The sequence below is a fragment of the Apium graveolens genome, chromosome 11 (assembly GCF_009905375.1).
Source record: "Apium graveolens cultivar Ventura chromosome 11, ASM990537v1, whole genome shotgun sequence".
Classification (NCBI taxonomy): domain Eukaryota; kingdom Viridiplantae; phylum Streptophyta; class Magnoliopsida; order Apiales; family Apiaceae; genus Apium; species Apium graveolens.
The window spans coordinates 129,911,858-129,921,159 of NC_133657.1; positions in this window are offsets into that span (position 1 = coordinate 129,911,858).

The window sequence follows — 9,302 nt, forward strand, 5'->3', positions numbered from 1 at the left end:
ATCACTTCCCTCTACCTTTCGTTGACCAGATGCTCGATAGGTTGGCTGGTCATGAGTACTACTATCTTCTGGATGGTTATTCGGGTTATAATCAGATTTGTATCGCTCCAGAGGATCAGGAGAAGACTACCTTCACTTGTCCATTTGGTACTTTCACCTTCAGATGGGTTTCTTTTGGTCTGTGTGGTGCACAAGCCATATTTTAGAGATGTATGATGGCCTTCTTTTCTGATATGATTGGCCAGAATATGGAGGTGTTCATGGACGACTTCTCTGTATTTGGTGATTCTTTTGATGAATGCTTGCAGAATCTTGGACATGTTCTCAAGAGGTGTGTTGAGACAAACTTGGTTTTCAATTGGGAGAAATGTCACTTTATGGTACGACAGGGCATTATTCTTGGGCACAAGGTCTCTAGTAAAGGTCTTGAGGTGGACAAAGCCATGGTGGAGGTCATTGAAAATCTTCCTTCACCAATTTCTGTTAAGGAAATTCACAGTTTCCTTGATCATGAGGGTTTCTATAGGCGTTTCATCAAGGACTTCTCTAAGATTTCAAAGCCTTTGTGTAGTTTGCTAAAGAAAGATGTCCCTTTCAAGTTTGATGATGAGTGCCTTGCCACTTTTGGGACACTGAAGAAGAGTTTAATCACGGCACCTGTCATAACTGCATCTGACTGGAATGAACCTTTTGAGATGATGTGCGATGTAAGTGACTATGTAGTTGGAGCAGTTCTTGGGCAGAGAAAGAACAACATATTTCATTTGGTCTACTACGCTAGTAAGACCTTGAATGGTGCTCAACTGAATTATACTACTACGGAGAAAGAACTTTTGGCTATTGTCTATAATTTTGAGAAATTTCGATCTTATCTACTTGGGACTAAAGTGACAGTTTTCACTGATCATGCTGCAATTTGTTATCTCGTCTCGAAGAAGGACTCGAAGCCTAGATTGATCAGATGGGTTCTTTTGCTTCAAGAATTTGAATTAGAGATCAAGGACAGAAAGGGGACTGAAAATCAAGTCGCTGATCATCTATCTCGTTTAGAAAACCCTAATGTTACTTCACTGGATAAGACATTGATAAATGAGTCTTTTCACGATGAGCAGCTATTTAGAGTGCAAGAGGAAGAACCGTGGTTTGTAGACATTGTGAACTACCTTGTGAGTAATATCATGCCTTCCAACTTATCATATGCTCAGAGGAAGAAGTTTCTACATGAAGTGAAGTGGTATATGTGGGATGAGCCGTTCCTTTTTCGAGAAGGAGCTGGTCAAATCATTAGGAGATGTATTCCTTACAGCAAAATGGGGGGGGATCTTGTGAGATTGCCACTCAACGGCTTATGGAGGACATTATGGTGGAGAAAAGACAACAGCTCGTATTCTTCAAGCAGGTTTCTTTTGGCTGACTTTGTTTAAAGATGCTCATCAGTTTGTTTTGAAATGTGATCGATGTCAACATGTGGGTAATATGTCTAAGAGGGATGAGATGCCTCTTAATGTGATTCTCGAGTTTGAAGTATTCGATGTTTGGGGAATTGACTTTATGGGGTCATTTGTCACATCTTGTAACAACCAGTACATCTTGTTGGCGGTCGATTATGTGTCGAAATGGGTTGAAGTTAAGGCGTTGCCAACGAACGATGCAAAAGTGGTGTTTAATTTTCTTCACAAACAGATATTCACAAGGTTTGGAACTCCAAGAGTCATAATCAGTGATGAGGGGTCGCATTTTTACAATCGCAAATTCACTACTATGATGCAAAGATATAAATGTGAATCATTGCATTGCTACAACTTATCATCCTCAGACAAATGGTCAAGCTGAGGTGTCTAACAGAGAGATCAAGCACATTTTAGAGAAAGTTTTGTGTCCATCAAGGAAGGATTGGTCTTTGAAACTTGATAAAGCTGTTTGGGCGTATAGAACAACATACAAGACTCCATTGGGAATGTCACTGTTTCAGTTGGTGTATTGTAAGGGATGTCATTTGTCTGTGGAGCTCGACCATAAGGCGTATTGGGCTTTAAAGAAGTTGAATCTTGACTTGGATGTAGCTGGAAAAAATAGGATGCTTCAATTGAATGAACTCGACGAGTTTCGACTTCAAGCTTATGAGAACAACAAAATGTATAAGGAGAAAGTCAAGAGGTGGCACGATAGGGGTCTAGTGCTTAAATCATTTGTGCCGGGATAACAAGTTCTTTTGTTTAACTGTCATCTCCGTCTTTTTCCTAGGAAGTTGAAGTCAAGGTGGTCAGGGCCCTTCATAATCAAAACTGTGTTTCTATATGGAGCGGTGGAAATTTTTGAGAATGATCCGGGTCAAGCATTCAAGGTAAATGGTCAGAGGTTGAAGCATTACTATGGTGACACGGCAAACAGCGAGGTAGTTAGTGTCGTTTTATTGTCCGTTTGATCTCAAGTTTCTACGTCGAGCTAACGACGTAAAACAAGCACTTCTTGGGAGGCAACCCAAGTTTGTTGTACATTAGTAGGCAGAGGAAGCAAGAAGAAAAGAGAAAAACACAAAAAAATCAGAAAAATAAAAAAATTCAGGGCCAACTTCAGAAGCTGAGCGCGCCCGCGCTGTTTTTCCAGAAACCAAGCGCCCCCGCGCTGATCTAGCGAGTGGCCGCGCCTATTTTGCAGAAGGTGAGCGCGCCCGAGCTGGTCTAGCACGCGGCCGCACCGGGTCCCGACTCAGAAAAAATAAAAACAGCAGTTTGTGAAGAGAAAATCGGGATTTTTACTACAAAATCAATTTCTATCCGAATTTTACTCTTCCACATCCCACATTTCCCTCTCCAAATCAAACCCATTACTCCCACGCTTCCCATAATCAATTCCCAATCTATTTCATATCTAATTCTATTCTCACCACTTATATATACATACACTTATACACAAATTTCTCCACCACTTCACAAATTCTCAAACACAAATCTATCTCAACACTTTTCTTTTATTCTCTCTTATTCAATCCCAATGGCACCTAAGAGACAAAAAACTCAAGTAAGCAGCAACACCACCGATTCTTCATCTACGGGTGGTGTGAGGCCGAGGTTTTCGACTCCAGAGACTGAAGAGGAGTACACGAGGCTTCTCTCGAAGCCTTTAGCAAAGGAGCGAGGTTTTTTTGCCATCAGGGAAGAATGGTAAGTTGTTAGAGATGATTCTGGAGATGGGTTGGGTTCCTTTTTTCGAGGCTCCCGCTGCTGTGCCCATGAGTGTTATGCGAGAGTTTTATGCTAATGCGAAGGCAGAGAAGAATGGTCTCACGGTGGTTAGGGGGATGACTGTGGAGTATAGTGCTGATACAATAAATAAAGTGATTGAGCTGCCCGCGAGGAAGCCCGGTCAGGACACTTGGAATGATAAGACTCCGGAGGACTTCAATTTAGATCTGATCACTGCTACTTTGTGTGTGCCTGAGACTCACTGGAAGTTCAAAAGGGGAACGACTAATTACTCCACATTCCCTGCGTCATGCATGAACAGGTTGGCACGGGCTTGGAATTATTTTATCTGTGCTAACATCATGCCATCTTCTCATGTGCATGAGATTACGGTGGAGCGTGCTCGTCTATTGTGGGATATTCTTCAGGGCGATTATTTGATTTGGGGATGGTTATATATCAGGGGATTTTGAGGTTCTTGAGAGGAGATACTATGAGTTCGATACCCTTTGCATCCGTGGTGATGAAGTTGTGCGTGGAAGTTGGTGTTCATTGGCCCGCACATAAGAAGTTACAGCTTCCCAGTGCTCCTATCGACAATTCTACGCTGTTGAACATGATTGAGTGGTATAGTGGCAAGCCCGATTCTAAGGGGCTTGGTTATTCATATGATCATCTGCCAGGTGGTAGGCCAGCGGATCAGACTTTTGATGGTGGGATGCAACAGGCAAGGAAAGTAGCATGGAGAGCTCAGTTGGGAAAGGAAGCTGGTTCGTCGCAGCAGGAGCAGGAGGAAGCAGAAGCAGAGGTTAGAGCTGGTTTGAGTTTGACGTAGAATAGACGTCTAGCGAGGAGGATGGATGCTATGCATGACATCCATAGTCGGTTTGTACGTGATCTCACCCTGGCACTTGGAACTGCATTCAGAGCCACCGGTGTTGACATCCAGTGACCAATATTTGGCGAGGACTCCGTGTATCCACCTCTAGACACGCCTGACACTCCACCCTTTAAGGGTGATGATCCTGATTCGGAGTAGGTATACATGATTCCTTACTATCACCTTCACAAAGGATAGTGAATATTTTAAGTTTGGGGGTAGTAGTTGAAGGAATATGTTTTGTGTGAGTCACATATAGTTTGCATATTCATGTTAGTTTAGATTGCATATTTTTCCATATAGTAGTTTTTTTTTGTTTTTTTGGTAGTTTTTATGATAGTTTGTTCATGTAGGTTCATGTATTTGCATAATAACATGATCCCTTAGATGATTTTTACGATTAATTTGTGAAGTTGATGCTAGTGTAGTGATGTCGTATTTAGTGATGTTAGGTCTTATTGAATTGATTTGCATGGTAGAATCAATTATATTTCACTAAATCTTATAGGTTGCTTGAGTGTTAGATCATGGTCATGGTTTGTTTGTTTGTCAAGGTTTAATCGCTTGTTTATATTTAGAATTTAAGATATTGTCTAAATAATAAATTAACATGGATATTTAAAAATTGGAAAAAAAAATTGGATTTCATTGCTAGTTATGTGGCTATGTGTCAAATAGCTAGTAGCCGGCTCATATGTATATGAGTAGTCTAGGGTTGAGCGAGATGAAGCGAAACGCACTCATTGAGAAATTTGAAAAAAGAGAAAAAAGAAGAAAAAAAAGAGAAAAGAAGAAAAAAAGAGTATTTAAGTGTTATGTAAAATTGATCACGAGTGTACTGTATAGTACTCGAGTTATTAAGTTCTTAGGGGACTTTGTGCCTAGTGAGCTAAGGCTTTTATAGTCTGGGATCCGCTACATGGGTACTATTGTATAAGTCTTTGTGGACCTCACTCATTGCACGGTCAAATAAGCATATTTATGTTTTTTTGTTGTGAATAAAAGCGTGAATCTATGTAAACTCCGATATAAGAATTGAAGTGTTATAAGTTATTTTGAGTTTAGCTTTTATTCTATTTATAACCTTGTGATTGCTTTGATGAGTAGTGAGTCATGATTATTGATCTAGTTGTGATAGTATATCTGTAAGCAGTTGCACACACGCGCGCCTCTGGTTTGTAGATTGATTTGTGAGGTTTGATTGATCTTTATGCGAATAACTGTATTTATTGAGATGTTGCTATTGATTGGTTTAGTTATTCTACGGGGATCGTTGCATTCATTTAGTTGCATTCATGCATTTTTATTTCTTGTTCTTTGAGTCTGTTTATGCTTGATGACAAGCATCGATTCAAGTTTGGGGGTATGTTGAGTGGCATTTATGACACTTTATTACGCTCTGTAGAGCTTTGAATTGGTGTATTTGTACTCAAGTTGTTTTTTAATGTGTTTTCTGGTGTTTTTACATTTTCAGGCATTATCCAGGTAATCGGGTAAATTAGCATTATTTTGGTGCTAATTTGGTGTTTGGGAGGTGTTGGAATAAAAGCTCTTGGAAAACCGGCTTGAATCAGCAAGGAAAAATGAAGAAGTCAGAATTTTCACCAGGAGGTCAGCATGCCCACGCTGTGATAGCACGCACCAGCGCCCAAAGTCCAGAAGCTCAGCGCGCCCGTGCTGGTCAAGCGCGCGGCTGCGCCATGTCGAGAAAAGAAATCATGATTCTATTGGGCTTTTGATCCAGAAGACTTCTACTCTGCATGGGGCTGCTATATATACATAATTAAGCTCATTTTTTATAGCGAGATATACGAGAGCACAAGAAGTAGGCGTAAGAAGACCGTTTTAGCATAATTCAACTAAGGCGAAAAAGATCTAGTTTTAACTTGTGGTTCTTTGTTTAAGTTGTAACGTTGGATGCTAGTTTTCTTATTCTTGAACCTATACTCTTATTTTGTATTTGGTTTATTATTCGTTCATAAAGACTACATTTATTATACCATGCTTTCATCAGAACTCACGTTGATGATGAGTCCGATCATGGGCTAACCGTTATCGTGGGGTTCTAACGGATTTATTTATCGATTTCTTTAGTTGATTGCTTATCGTCTTATGAGCGTCTCGAACTTATAAGATAGTGTGTTAATTCTTAATGAAGCAAAAGTGAATTTAAGGATTTAGAACTTGACATTCTAGCATAGGTTCATGTGTTATTGTTATGCATGATTCGTAGGTAATTTTAACCATCTTACTTGACCTGTGTAATCACGATAGATAACTTGCGCATTAAACCGTTATGTTGTAAAATTTTATAGACATATAGGGTCTCAATATAATTGGTGTATATTCAGCTTCTATCTCTTTTGTGAATGTCTAGTAGTATGGTATTCGTGCAACGAAAGTTGGCGTATATCAGCTTCGTGTTATCTGATTAGTGTCATCACCATTACATGCTAAGGTTAAGAGCGAAAAGGCTATTGAATGAAGTATTTAATGAAGTTAGAATCCCATGTTTGTCATATATATTAATTCAACCATTCTTATTCTCTTAGTTATAATTGTTAGCTTAAGTTAGTTAAAAATAATCCCAATTTATTAATCGTCTTAGCATTGGACAATAACCATATCATTGTACTACTTGCGAACGCGTATACTTACGTGTATTTTAGCGCATGTTTAGCAACTAACAGATATTCAGCTCAGGAATAGGTAGGATTTCCTAGTCTATTGGTTCAACCTTGGGAATGATTGGCTCATCATGAAAGTTCACACTGGGATGGACCTTGATTTCAACTTGCTCCATCGTGGGCATAGTTGGTTGATTTGTGGTGGTAGACTGAATTGGCTTTGGTTCTTCCTCTTCTTCTTCAAATACCAGCTTCCTTTTGGCTCTTTCCTTCCTATACCCCCATCCTGATTTATGCTTTGGTTCCTCAAGCTTCTCAATTCGGTTAAGGTGGCAGGCTTCTCACTTTATGACTTGGTAGCAGGCTTCTCAGCTTGTTTCTTTGCTTCTAAGGAAGCCTGCCTTTTCTGACACTTGAGCCTCAATTTTTCTTCTCTTTTGGCTTCTCCAAATTGAGGATATCCAGCCATCACATAAATTAGTTTGCCATGCCTGTAGATCTTTGCTACCCTTTTTTTCAAAACTGAGTCTCTTGGATTTTTGTAATTTGCAATTGAGTGACCTAGCATCTTCTTTTCATCAGGTTTGGGAGTTGCATAGACTAGGTCCATTAGATTTATACTTGAGTATTTTGATGAGTGTTTCTTAGGCTTCAAAATCATAATGGTATGTTGTTGTCTTTTAGATGAGGTCTGACCTCTTTTCATGTTTCCTAACTTCATTACATCTATTGGAATTGGTCTCAATTGTGTATAGTGCTTCACGGATTTGTCTTTACTTGCAATTGGACCAAATTTCTTCTCAATTCTTGCATCAAGCTTCTTTATTTGTTCTTTCAGCTTGAGTTCAGCTGCTGAATCTTGACTTGGATGCAGCTGAAAAGAAGAGGATGCTTCAATTGAATGAACTCGACGAGTTTTGACTTCAAGCTTATGAGAACAATAAAATATACAAGGAGAAAGTGAAGAGGTGGCATGATCAGGGTCTAGTGCTCAATTCATTTGTACCGGGCCAACAAGTTCTTTCGTTCAACTCTCGTCTCCGTCTTTTTCCTGAAAAGTTGAAGTCAAGGTGGTCAGGGCCCTTCATAATCAAAATTGTGTTTCCGCATGGAGCGGTGGAAATTTTTGAAGGTGATCCGGGCCAAGAATTCAAGGTAAATGGTCAGAGGTTGAAGCATTACTATGGTGACAAGGCAAACCGCGAGGTGGTTTGTGCCGTTCTACTGTCCGTTTGAGCTCAAGGATCTACGTCGAGCTAGCGACGTAAAAAAGCGCTTCTTGGGAGGCAACCCAAGTTTGTTGTATATTAGTAGGTAGAGTAAGCAAAAAGAAAGGAGAAAAACACAAAAAAAATCAGAAAAAGAAAAAATTAGAGGGCCAACTTCAGTAGTCAAGCGCGCCCGCGCTGATCCAGCGAGCGGCCGCGCTGTTTTTCCAGAGGCGCCGGTTTTCCAGAAGGTGAGCGCGCCCGCGCTGTCCAAGCGCGCGGCCGTGCCAGGTCCCTTTTTGAAAAAAATAAAAATAAAAACAGTAGTTTTAAGGGAATTTCGGGATTTTAACTATAAAAATCAGTTTTAACCCGAATTTTGCTCTTCTACATCCCAAATTTCCCTCTCCAAATCATACCCATTATTCCCACGATTCCCATATTCAATTCCCACTTCTATTCCATATCTAATTTTCACAGCACCACCTATAAATACACACACTTATACACAAACTTCTCCACCACTTCACAAATTCTCAAACATAAATCTCTCTCAAATATTTAGTTTTTATTCTCTCTTATTCAATCCCAATGGCACTTAAGAGGCAAAGAACGCAAGTTGGCAGCAACACCACCGATTCTTCATCTACGGGTGGTGTGAGGCCAAGGTTTTCTACTCCTGAGGCTGAAGAGGAGTACACGAGGCTTCTCTCGAAGCCTATTGCTAAAGAGCGAGGTTTTCTGCCATCATGGAAGGATGGTAAGTTGTTGGAGATGATTCTTGAGATGGGTTGGGTTCCTTTTTGTGAGGCTCCCGCTGCTGTGCCCATGAGTGTTGTGCAGAAGTTTTATGCTAATGCTAAGGCGGAGAAGAATGGCTTCACAGTGGTTAGGGGGATGACTGTAGAGTACAGTGTTGATGCCATTAGGAGGATGATTGAGCAGCCTACGAGGAAGCCGGTCAGGACACGTGGAACGATAAGACGCCCAAGGACTTTGACTAGGATCTGATCGTTACAACTCCGTGTGTGCCTAAGACTCACTAGAAGTTCAAGAGGGGAACTACTGATTACTCCACGTTCCCGGCGTCGTACATGAACATGTTTGCACGGGCTTGGAACTCGTTTATTTGTGCTAACATCATGCCATCTTCGCATGTGCATGAGATTACTATGGAGTGTGCTCGTCTGCTATAGGGTATTCTTCAGGGCAATTACATTGATTTGGGGATGGTTATTTATCAAGGGACTTTGAGGTTCTTGAGAGGAGGTACCACAAGTGCTATACTTTATGCGTCTGTTGTGACGAAGCTGTGTGTGGCAGTTGGTGTTCATTGGCCCGCACATGAGCAGCTGCAGCTTTCCAGTTCTCCTATCGACAGTTCTATATTGTTGAGCATGCA